The 12968-nt window shown below is 41.4% G+C and overlaps 1 protein-coding gene across 5 annotated transcripts in view; it reads left to right on the top strand.

Moving 5' to 3' along the window:
* The window catches only part of dock3 (dedicator of cytokinesis 3), an 889649-nt gene that overhangs the window by 407034 nt on the left and 469647 nt on the right, over window positions 1-12968 (top strand). The window contains exon 1 of one of the 5 annotated variants that reach the window (XM_072582736.1): window positions 2511-2693. The exons of the other annotated variants lie outside the window; for them this stretch is intronic. The gene's annotated coding sequence lies outside the window, so the exon portion shown is untranslated. Of the gene's footprint in view, window positions 1-2510; window positions 2694-12968 lie in introns of those variants that run through there. 5 annotated transcript variants of the gene reach the window in all.

Below are 12968 nucleotides of genomic sequence, written 5' to 3'. Positions count from 1 at the left end.
AGGGGGGAGATTAGATTAGATTAGATTACTTACAGTGTGGAAACAGGCCCTTCGGCCCAACAAGTCCACACCGACCCGCCGAAGCACAACCCACCCATACCCCTAACCTAACACTACGGGCAATTTAGCATGGCCAATGTGGGCACAGGTTTTACACCACTTGTGGTGGCAAGGGAAAGTGCCAGGAATGGAGGGGTGGGGGGGCGGGTGGAGTTGGTTAGGGGCGTGGACCTAACAAGGGAGTTGCAGAGGGAATAGTTTCTGCAGAACACAGATAGGGTGGGGGAGGAAAATATCTCTCTAGTGGTGGAAATGGTAGAGGATGGGGTGAGAAGGTGAGGGGCGGGGGAGGGGATGGTGCTATCGTTGTTACGATTGAAGGGCTGGGGTTCAAGGACGGAGCTGCAGGAAGAGAAAGAGATGCATTGGAGGGCATTGTTAACTTTGTGGGAGGAGAAATTGCAGTCCTTGAAGTAGGAGGCCATCAGTGATGCACTGGAGTGGAATTGGTTCCCCTGGGAGCAGATATGGCAGAGGCAAAGACTTTGGTATAAGGGATAGCGTTTTTATGGGAGGGGGACAGGTGGTGTTGGTGTGATATTGCAGGCCAGATAGCTGTGGGAGTCCTTGGGTTTGAAGTAGATGTCCATGTTGAGTCAGTCGCTGGAAATAGAGATGAAGAAGTCTAGGAAGGGGAGGGAGGTGTCTGAGACAGTCCAGGTGAACTTGCAGTCAAGGTGGAAGATGTTTGTGAAATTGATGAACTGTTCAACCTCCTCGTGGTTGCATGAGGTGGTGCCAATACAGTCATCGATGTAGTGGAAGAAAAGGTAGGGAATGGTGCTGGTGTAACTGCAGAAGATGGACTGTTCCACGTACCCGATGAAGAGGCAGGCATAGCTGGGGTCCATGTGGGTGCCCATGGCTACCCCATTGGTCTGAAGTAAGTGGGAGGACTTGAAGGAGAAATTGTTGAGAGTGAGGACCAGTTCAGCCAATCTAATGAATGTGTCAATGGAAGGGTACTGGTTGGGTCAGTGTGAGAGGAAGAAAGGGAGGGCTTGGAGGCCTTCATCATGGCAGATAGATGTGTACGGAGACTGGATGTCCATGGTGAAGATGAGGCATTGGGGGCTAGATAACTGAAAGTCATGGAGGAGGGGTGTGATATCTCGAGTATATGTGGGGAGATCCTGGACCACGGGGGGACAGGATAGTGTCAAGGTATGTGGGGATAAATTCTATCCACCTCCATCCAATGCCCTAAAAGAACCTTCCACATCCAGCAGAGATTTTCCTGTGTCATTCTCTGTGTCCGTTGGTCTTGATATGGTCCCCCCTACATTGGGGAGACAGGATGCTAACTTGTGGAACATTTCAGAGAACATCTTCGGGACACACGCATCAATCAACCCTACTCCCTGTGGCCAAACACTCTGCCAAAGACATGCAAGTCTTGGGCCTCCGCCACTGCCAAATTCTAGCCACCTGACACCTGGAAGAACAGCTCATCTTCCATCTTGGGACCCTCCAACTACACGGGATCAATATCAATTTCACCAGTTTCCTCACCTCCCCTCACCTTCTCCCAGCTCCAATCCTCCAACTCTGCACTGCCGTCTTGAACTGGCCTACCTGTCCATCTTCCTTCCCAACTGTCGGCTCCACCTCCACTCCGACCTATTGCCGCCGCACCCCCACCATTCCTGATGAAGAGCTTATGCTTGAAACATCAACTCTCCTGCTCCTCGGACACTGCCTGACTGGCTGTGCTTTTCCAGCAGCGCACTTTTTGATGAAGATAAGTACTGGTTTATGAAGCTATCACATCAAAGATAAAGCCAGATTCAATTGTATGATGGTGTTGTTACCGATCAACTTGGTCCCAGATGCTGTGGCAACATGCATTTTTTACATGCACACCTAACGGAAACAGTCTGGACCAATGGATAATGATAGAGGCTCTGATGTTTTCCCATCATATAGCTGACTAAGAATCTCTCTCACTCTTATGCTCTTCCTTTGACATGTGTTTGACTGATCTATAATTGTTAATCAGCCTATTTGGCCATGTTTTAAATATACCTTCCTCATCTTTTGTCCTGAAGTGATACTTAAATCAAGGGCTTCTGAGTCAGAGGCAGGCACCCTACCATTGCACCAAAGATCTCCTTTAATTTTGCAAGCTTTTGCAATCTGTTTAAAATAGTTCCAATTTAAAATATCTAATGACGTTGTTGCCAGTGTTGATTGTAAGAAACTGGAACATGTTACATTTTAAAACATACTGGCACTGGAACGTGTCCACCAGAGATTCACACGGATGATCCCTGGAATGGGAGATGTAACATATGAGGAACGGCTGAGGATCATGGGATTGTATTCATTGGAGTTTAGAAGATTAAGGGGAGACTTAATAGAGACGTACAAGATAATACATGGCTTGGAAAGGGTGGACGCTAGGAAATTGTTTCCGTTAGGTGAGGAGACTAGGACCCGTGGACACAGCCTTAGAATTAGAGGGGGTAAATTCAATACAGAAATGCGGAGACATTTCTTCAGCCAGAGAGTGGTGGGCCTGTGGAATTCATTGCCGCAGAGTGCAGTGGAGGCCGGGACGCTAAATGTCTTCAAGGCAGAGATTGATAGATTCTTGTTGTCTCGAGGAATTAAGGGCTACGGGGAGAATGCGGGTAAGTGGAGTTGAAATGCCCATCAGCCATGATTGAATGGCAGAGTGGACTCGATGGGCCAAATGGCCTTACTTCCACTCCTATGTCTTATGGTCTTAAAACCACCAACCTAAAACTCTGAAACTATTCAAAATTTGTTAACAGACTGGAAGCTATGAGGAGTTGCAGGCAGGTGTCGTTTGCTTTAAAGGTTTAGCTTCCTAAGTTTAAAAAAAAGAATGATTTCACTTTAATGTCGAAGGTGTAACTTGTCTGCTCCCCGACTGAGCTATTTAGGAGTAATGAATCATAAACGGAGTCATTTTGTGTCATATAATTCAACGTAATTGAAGGGTTGCTGAACTTGTTTACAAATTCAGAGTTCCTTGCTTATACTTCGTTTACCATTAATGTTCTTGTGCAAACACCATTGGTACATGATGATTGAGCTCAGTTGTTCCTGTGGAAAAAATGCTGCTGCTATAGTTTAAATACTTAACCCACCATAGAATCACTTGTAAATACCGTTGAAATAATTGAACAGAAGGCAAAGGTGTGGTTCAAAATAATCAAAATGTGTGTTTTTGGCAGGGGCTTGGTTGAGAATTCAGCATCAACAGTATAAATGTGCTCTGTAAAACCTTTCACCATAATCCTGTGTCTTTCCATTGCTGTAATCAAAAAAAAGGGATCAAGAGGATCAGAACATTTTAATCTGCACTAGGAAGATTATGGTAGCTATATATATGGAATGGAATGAGTAGGTTGGTGGCAAAAAAGGAGGGCATTGAAAGTAAGCAGTGTTGCTGGGCATAAGGATTCAGAGACCCAAATGTGCTGTATTTTCATGACTGACCAACTCACTTTTAGCTGTTTAAGTCACAAGTAAGGTCAAAAATAATGGCTGGAATTTAACATTTCTTCTGGTTCCCTGTGCCCCTCCACCATAAACAACATATGGGAACTTGACACAACTTTTGTGGTATGGCCCCATAATTTAATGGTCAGCAGACTGTTGAATGGATAATGTGAGACTTTCATCCTTGAAAGTTCAACCTCCAGATGCCATTGTCTCTCAAATTGTCTAACCTCTGTAATGTCAGCAGGAGTGGTGACCAATGGTAGTCCCCAGATACAGGGTATATGGGAATGGGAGGGGATGGGAAGATGTGGAGGTGCCATGAGCAGCCAACCTGATTTCAGTGAGAGGTTTGATGAAGGGAAGCTTAGCAAATCAGGGGTCAGAGCACACCTCTAAAAGTTCCTGAAAGGGGAGTTGTGAAGGAGACACAGTCAACAGGCTGAAAATTGCCAGGCTTCCTACTTGGCTCCAGCTTCCACATATCGTGGGAATATTGGGTTTTTAGTTGCCTCATTTGGCCCATTGGCAGATAGGCTCCCGATCTTGCCCAGCACACACAAAATTGTGATGTGAGTTTGGAGATAGGCACCAAGAATGGTGAACAGTACCTCATTTTACGTCCCCTACCTGAAAACCCATCCTCAGGGAAGAATAAAGCTCAGCCCAGTTCAACCTTAAGCCTCTATAGAGTCACATTAGAGAATGAATGTATTGTGGCAAAAACAAATGTTTTATTGATCACACAATAGACTGGGGATATTACAAAGTATCTTATGGGCAAATAAAGCAGCATTCATTTAATTCATTTCTATGAGTATAAAACCATAAAGGACAAATAAGAAATTATTAGAGCAGTGATTGATTGTTCCTGTTGTAAAATATTCTTGGCGCCAATTTTCTCCCTCAATCCCTGAAAAATTCATTTCTACAGGGACATGATTCCATGGGTTCTGTCTGCTATCCAGTGCTTCACCTAGATTCATGCGTGAGGCCAGGAAAACATTGGAAAACTAGATTGCCTTGACAATACAGTATCGTTGATGCTGAAAATCTTAACACAATAGAAAATGTTATGCCCCTTCACACGGTAGGTGACATATGTAGAGAGAATTGACAAGTTAATGACGCAGGTGCAGGCTCTTTGACTCAACTGTTTGGATAATGTTTTGACAGTGGGTCTCATTTCTTGTTTCATCTTAATCTCTATATCCCTTCCCATTCTCTTGTTAGCTCCTTTACCATTCACCATTGTTGGAATACACTTACTCTATATCTAAAGAAGAGTCATATGGGACTCGAAATGTTAACTCTGTTTCTCTCTCTACAGATGCTGCCAGATCTATTGAATTTCTCTAGCATTCTCTCTATTTGCTTCTTTGAAAATAGTCCTATTACAATCTTTCCTGGAAATCTCTGATTCCTTTGCAACCCAGCTGAATGCCTTCTCATAGACTTTGAAAGTGGCCATCTTCCAATATGAAAGTGCTTGTTCCTCTATCATTCATTTCTAAAACATCAATTGCGATAATGTCAGCCTGTATTCCTATTGTTAAAGAGTGGACATTGACACCCTTTCTGATGATTAAAACTGAAATACCCAGAGAAGTTTGCTTTACCTTGTAATCTGATGAGGTTTGACAAGTGGTATAACCTACCTCTCACCCCCCAATCTCTTATAAAGGAGTGGTTTAATGAAATGGAATGCTTTCACTCACTCTACAATCAACAAATAATAATTTATTTATCTAACTCTAACAGTGAACAACTTAATAGAACAATCAGCAAACTGAGAAATTCCTTTCAAAGTACCTATTCCTGAATAAAACAAGATTCTCATAGGATGCAGTTTGAATAAATACAAGTCCCACGTATATAACAAAACAATAAATTAAAATTTTGTCTCTCAAAGTTCACCTAAAATGTGTCTTCTGAAATGCTGTGCTGTCTCTCCAATCTTTCTTCTGCTAATTTTGTTGTTAGGGATGTTTCGTCCGTAATTTCTTCTGTTCTGAATGCCTTTCCCACTGAATTCTAGTGTTAGGAATATTATCTAAGCGTATGTATCTTTATGAATAGATTATATTTTTAAAAGAGCGGGAAGATTTCTGTGGGAGCAAGATGTTTTTCTTCAGATAGCGGGTGTGCTCTCACTTCAGGTGGCAGTTAGCTCTCCCCCAATTTTCAAAGTGCTGGCATCTTTTAGATCTTTGATCTATTAATTTCTTTACAGACAGATTGGTCCCGATTGTCAAAGCCATCAGGTTTAAATGTGATAGGTTTTCAGTATCTAAGGGCTTGGTTTAAATTAATTGGCTATTCAAGATAGTTGCCAAAACAACAAAACAAACCTAAAATTTTCCAATCCCACAGCCAATTGTTACGTGTTTCCAATGTAGAACTGTCTGTGCATCTATAGCTGCTTGCAGGCACTTTCTTTAAAATCTCCAAGCTTTGAAAAGCACTTTATCTCTTAAAGAGACCACGCACTTTGTCCTCCTATCATTTAAACAAACAAACTCTAACTTCCTGCCTTCCACTTCATGAGTACTCTACACAACTTCATAACACTATCCTGTAATTCTGGCACATCCGTGATTTTGTTGCAGATTAAATCTCTCTCTTTCTCTCTCTGTCTCTTTCTTTCTCACTATTTGGAGGACTGCAGATTACCTTATGTAACGTTATCTTACTTATATTATTTCTCCACTCTGAGCAGATGGATTCTGCTTTTGCTTCTCAAGGATAAGACCATTGTTCCAATGTTGTAATGTTTTTCCTAAACAGTATGGTTTCCTCTTCCTTTTTCTCCTTCTGTATTTTTTTACTGAACACTTTATATCCTTTTATTATTAAGCGCTCTATTCTCACCATTTTCAAACCACATTTCCATTATTTCCATTACATCATACTCTGAGGCAACAAATGCCGGCTAGCCAGCAACGTCCACATCCCACAAATGTTTAAAAATACTTTACTGTTTTGCTTTGAACTCAACAACTGTATTCAGCATACTTTGAACATATATATATACACATGATTGTAATTCTGCCTTTGCATCTTCTCCCACACATCCTAATATACTAATTCTTTCTCTGGTAATGTCGAACATTCTTAAGAATCCTATTCTTCATTTCTCCTTCTGTGTCAGTACCCATACCCTCGTTGATTTAATTTAAACTTTACTAATCACATTTGTGATTTTTCCCTTCAGGTTATTGGTCCCCAACCTGTTGAGGTACAACCCATCCCCTTTGAAAAGATGCCTTGCTTTCCAGTGCCCCAAGAATCGGGGCCTCACTGTGCCTCAAGCCATGTATTGATATTCTCCATCTTTCTATTTCCATCTGGCTATACTCTTGAGGTTATGGTTTTTAACCTGATCCTTAGCTCCTGAACATATGACACGATGACCTCAATATGTGCATTCTCTATGTAATGATGAACAATGGATTTTGAGACTCTTGATTTTTCAAGTCAATTAAGCTCTTTTTTTTTCCAGGTTCCTTTTGATAGTAGCTAGGTGCGCACACAGAATACAAGAGTATCTTCGTCTTCCTGTACGTGAGTTGTAGGGATAACTGATGGCAGTTCTCAAAGCTGTCTCCTTCAAGGCATTCTAATCCATACATGAGGATATTGGGCCACCAACACACACTAGCAAGGTTGAGGCTCACTTTTAACTCATGTCCCTGTGTTCTCTTGAAGAGGGAAAAATACGAATATGTCTTTCCTCCAGACAGATGTCTTTTTTTATCATCCTGTTCACAGCCTGAGATATTCACAGGGTTCACAGACATTAGAGTTTATTTTGCAGTGAATTCTACACTTTTAAGTCCATCCCTTTGAAACTTCCTTGATACATCAATAGGTGTGACTTTCCAGGTATGTCTCTGTCCAGATAGTCACTGAATTTACATCCACAGGCATCTTTTAACTGTATATCTTTTTCTTTTTTATATTATAGCCCTTGTTGGAATGGAAGGTTCATATATTCATTTGGTTTTATGATCTGTGGTCCTTTTCATTGGCATCAGAAAGACTAACATCATGTACAATTTGCGAAAATTGTTACAAAAATGCGTGTGACATCCTAATTATGGAATCTCCTATAAAAGCTGCAATTTTGTGCTTTTTGTTTCTCCTATACCATTCTTGTTCACTAGGAGATGGCATCATGACCAATCCATTTATCCTTTTGAGCTCCACTATACAGTTAGATCCATTTTACTGCTCTATCCCAAATGCTTTGCTGTCTTTAAGTCTAGAAAACTATCAACCTTCATCTTCAGTATACTCAGTGACTGGAAAAGTCTAAGATTCCCTCTCTTCTGAGAGAAGAAACTCGTCCTCATTTCAGGCCTAAATGATTTCTACCTCTTATTTTAATTCAGGGTCCTTGATTCTGCCCCTCCCTACCCCAATCCATCCGAGGAAATATCTTTCTTGCATCTACCCTCATGAGCCATGTAAGAATTTTATGTGTTAAATGAGATCATCTCCCATTCTACTTAACTCAAGAGATTGTAGGCTCAGTCTTCTCAAATTCTCCTGCAGGACAACCCCACAAGCAGTCTGGTAAACCTCCATTGCAGTCCCTCTATTCTTCATGAGTAATGAGAAAAAAACTGTACATAGTACTCCAAGTCCAGTCTCACCAAGGCTGTATACATTTGCAATAAAATTTCTTTACTCCTTTATTCAAATCATGTTACAGTATTATTGCCTTCCTAATTCTTTGCTACAGCTGTATGTTAGCTTTTGGTGGCTTGCTTTCAACATCAACATTATAGAATCTCTTACCCTTTAAAATATACTCTGCATTTCTCTTATCACTGCACTGTTATCCTCCCTCTGCTCTCCAACCGCTTGTTGTCAGATTCACTGTTATGCCTGTACTACACATGTATTGCTCTCTTTGAGGCTCATTTTGTCATCCACATGCTGTTCTTACACTGCTCCTTCTTAAAGCTTGGTTTGTAATCCTCCCATTGCTCTCAGAGTACTCTCTCTGAGGATCACTCTGTAATATCCTCACTACTCTATCTCAAACTCACTCTTTTATCCTTTCACCGCACTTGCACTGTTTCCCCCACACTTTGCTCGGGCCTCTCACTAATCCTCATCTGTGTAGACTGATACTGTACTATGAATGATGCAACCTTGGATGAGATCATCTAATCACATATATGAAGGGAATGATTTTAGATTAGATTCCCTATGGTATGGAAACAGGCCCTTCGACCCAACAAGTCCACACCGACCCTCCGAAGAGTAACCCACCCAGATCCATTCTCCAACCTATATTTACCCCTGACTAATGTACCTATGGTAATAAACACTATGGGCAATTTAGCATAGCCAATTCACCTGACCCGCACATCTTTGGAATGTGGGAGGAAACCAGAACACCTGGAGGAAACCCACGCAAACACTGGGAGAACATGCAAACTCCACACAGACAGTTGCCTGAGGCAGGAATCGAACCCGGGTCCCTGGCACTGTGAGGCAGCAGTGGTAACCACTGAGCCACTGTGCCGTCCCAGGTGGGGTATCAGGCTTCGTTTGACCCTGTCTTTTTTATCAACTGTTGTATCATAGCACTCAAGATGCTCATGTAGAATACCTCCAGTATGGAAGCAGGCCATTCAGTCCCTTGAATGTTCACTGAACCTTTGAAAAGCATCCCATGCTATCCCTGTAACCCTGCGTTCCACATGCTAATCCACCCAATCTGCAAATTGCTCAACACCATGGACAATCTAGCATAGCCAATCCAGCCAACCTGAATGTCTTTGGACTGTGGCAGGAAACCCACTGTACCCAGAGGAAACCCACACAGACATGGGAAGAATGTGCAAACTCCACAAACAGTTACCCAAGGGTGGAATCGAACATGGGTCCCTGTGAGTTAGCAGTGCTAACCACTGAGCCACCGTGCCATCCCAGCAGCTTGTAGTCCAGTATCTTTCCAGAAAATTTCAGGTGTACACAAAAAAATTATTCCTTTGGTGAACTGCTGAAAGGGATTTCAAGTATCAGAAGCCGTTAAGGTAAAATGGAAATTCTTAGATCTTTAACATCTGTGGATACTGTGAAGTGCATCACTGAAGGCAACTATGATAATACACTTGTGTATGTGTGTAATGTTAGATATGTAAGGTGATGAATTAAGACAATTATTTTGCCATAGATGGTCTTTGGCTTTTTGAGTACAGCTGCAATCACCCAGCTATTGTGATCTTATAGCCTCTGTTGTTATGGGATAATACCCAGTTGATGTTAGTGCTGGACAAGTTGGCCTCCCGAAAGCAACCTGGCTGAATAGATCATGATTTTTTTTAAACTTTATTTGCCAAAATGATCTTTTACTGAATGAAAAATTGGCAATGTTTCAATCTTTGTTAACACAGAAATGAAGATAAACAAGAAAAAAAAATTCTTATAACCCATTTTAAGATTTTCAAATACTCATGGAAATCATGAAGCACTTTTTTATATATTGAACAGAAACAAAAGCTTTATATTGGAATCCATACACCCTGATATAGCACGTAAACATTGTTGTTGCAATTCTATGAACATCAAATACTGTATCACTAACAAAATCCAATCCAGCTTATTTTTGAGAGAGAGAGAGACTTTATAAATACTTCGAAAGGATTGAAGTATTTAAAATTTCAACTCATCTGCTGGAACTTTAAATAACCTTTTCTTGGTTCTGTCTTTATAAAACAGGACACAAATAACCTCCCAGGAACATGAACGAACCAAAGCTTCTACTGAGAGTGTGGAATAGAATAGAAGGTTAAGGCTAGAACAGAAGGAGATCACTATATAAAAGAAAATGGCACTAAGCAAATTAATGAGGTGAAATACTAACAAATTACCAGGGCTTGTTAATCTACAGTCCAAAGTACTAAAGGTGTAGTCCTATTAATATTGGATGCATTGGTGGTCATCCTTGAAACTCTGTAGAATGGAAGGTACAAATGTAACCTCACTGGTTATAAAGGGAGGGAAAGAGAAAAAAGAATTATAAGATCAGTTAGCCTAAAATCAGTACTGAGGAAAATGCAAAAGTATTATAAAAGATGTGTTAATAGAAAAGTTCAAAGTGTTAATGAGATTTTAAAAAGCCAGCCTGGCTTTATGGAAGGCAAATCATGGCTAACAAATCTACTGGAGTTTTTTGAAGATGTAACTAATAGAATAGATGAGAGAGAACCATTAGATATGGTGTATTTGGAACTTCAAAAGGCTTTTCATAAGGTCCCTCTGAAGAAATTAGTGAGCAAATTTAAAGTACATGAGAGATTGGGTAAAATGTTGACATGGAATGAGAATTGGTTGCCAGTCAGAACCAGAGGTTTCTTTTTCCAAATGTCAGGGAGTGACTAATGGGGTACCGCAAGAATCATGCTATTCACAATATATATGATAACCTGGAATAATAACAAAACCCAAATGGGCATGATTGTGAATTGTGAGGAGGATGCAAGAAGGCATGTAAGCTTGCGTATTTGTAGGTGAGGACAATTGTTAGAGATATAGCAGGATATTGGATAGTGAGGAAGATGGTCAGAGGATATAGCAGGATATTGGATAGTGAGGAGGATTGTCAGAGGATACAGCAGGCTATAGATCAGCTGGAGGCATGGGCAGAAAAATGGCTTAGTGTTTAATCTAGACAAATGTGAAGTGATGCATTTTGAAGGGTCAAGTACAGGTTGAAATTATACAATGAATGGCAGGACCCTTAGGAGTTTGATACGCAGAGGGATCTGGCTGTGCAGGTCCACAGATCACTGAAAGTGGCAGTGCAGCTTAGTAAGGTTGTAAAAAAAGGCCTGCCTTAATTGGAAAGGGCATTGAGTATAAGGGTAGGCAAGTTATGCTGCAGCTTTAGGCCACACTTGGAATATTGTGTGCAGTTATGGTCACCACACTATCAGACAGATGTGAATGCTTTGGAGAAGGTGCAGAAAAGTTTTACCAGCGTATTGCTGGTATGAAGAGTTTTAGCTATGAAGAAAAATTGGATAGACTGGGTTTATTTCCAATGAAACACAGGAGGTTGAGGAGTGACCTGATAGAAATTTATAAGATTGTGAATGGCATGGATAGAGTTCTAAGGCTTTTTCCCAAGGTGGAGGGGTCAATTACTAGGGGCCACAAGTTCATGGTGTGTATTAGGGGTTGGAATTTAATAGTGTGTTGGGGGCATGGAATTTAAGAGATGTGCAAGGCAAGTATTTCACGCAAAGGATGGTGAGTGCCTGGAACATATTGCCACAGGAAGTAGTGGAAGGAGACACAATGGCCACACTCAATAAGCAGCTGCATGAATAGGAAGGGAATAGTGGGATACAGATCCTGTAAGTGAAGATAGTTTTAATAAGGCAGGACAAAATGTGTCAGCACAGGCTTGGAGGGCTGAAGGACCTGTTGCTATGCTGTAATTGCTCTTTGTTCTTTGATAGCAGGTGCATGGTCTCCCTGCTATAGGAAGGAAGCTTGAAGCTTGAAAGGGTTCAGAAAAGATTTTACAAGGATGTTGCCAGGGTTGGAGGGTTTGAGCTATAGGGAATAGCTGAATAAGCTGGGCTATTTTCCTTGGAACGTCGGAGGCTGAGGAGTGAACTTAAAGAGGTTTATAAAATCATGAGGGGCTTGGAAAATAGACAAGGTCCCTTCCCCAGGACAGGGGAGTCGAAAACTGGAGGGCATAAGTTTAAGGTGGGAGGGGAAGGATTTAAAAGGGAACTAAGGAGCAATGTTTTCATGCAGAGGGTCGTGTGTGCATGGAGTGAGCTGCTAGAGGAAGTGGTAGAGGTTAATACAATTACAATGTCTGAAAGGCATCTGGATGGAGATATGAATAGGAAGGGTTTAAGAAATATGGGCTAAATGCTGGCAAATGGGACTAGAGTAAGTTAGGATATCTGGTCGGCATGAACGATTTGGAGTATAGCGCCTGTTTCCTCGCTGTATATCTCTATGACTCTATAATACTAATACAGTGGGCAAAAACAGCATAATGGAAGAGTGGTATTTAAATTGTAACATGGTGGGAACTATGGATTTGCAGAGGGATCTGGGTGTCCTTGTGCACCAATTAATAAAAGTAGACTGGCAGGTAGAGCAAGCAAATAAGAAGGCAAATTGTATGTTAGCCTTCATTACAAGAGGATTTGAGTTCAGAAGTAGGGTTGTTTTACTGCACCTATACAGAGCCTCAGTGAGACCACATCTGCGTGCAGCTTTGGCTACCTATCTAAGAAAGAATTTGCTTGCCGTAGAGGGAGTGACATGGAGGTTCACTAGGCTAATCCCAATGATGGCAGAGTTGTCCTATGAGGAGAGATTAATTCAACTGCGCCTATATTCACTGCTGTTTAGAAGATGAGAGGGGATCTGATTGAAACATACAAAAT

Source organism: Chiloscyllium punctatum, chromosome 12 (assembly GCF_047496795.1).
Source record: "Chiloscyllium punctatum isolate Juve2018m chromosome 12, sChiPun1.3, whole genome shotgun sequence".
Classification (NCBI taxonomy): Eukaryota; Metazoa; Chordata; class Chondrichthyes; order Orectolobiformes; family Hemiscylliidae; genus Chiloscyllium; species Chiloscyllium punctatum.
The sequence above is the reverse complement of the archived record's forward strand: the minus strand, read 5'-3'. Positions and strand labels throughout refer to the sequence as shown.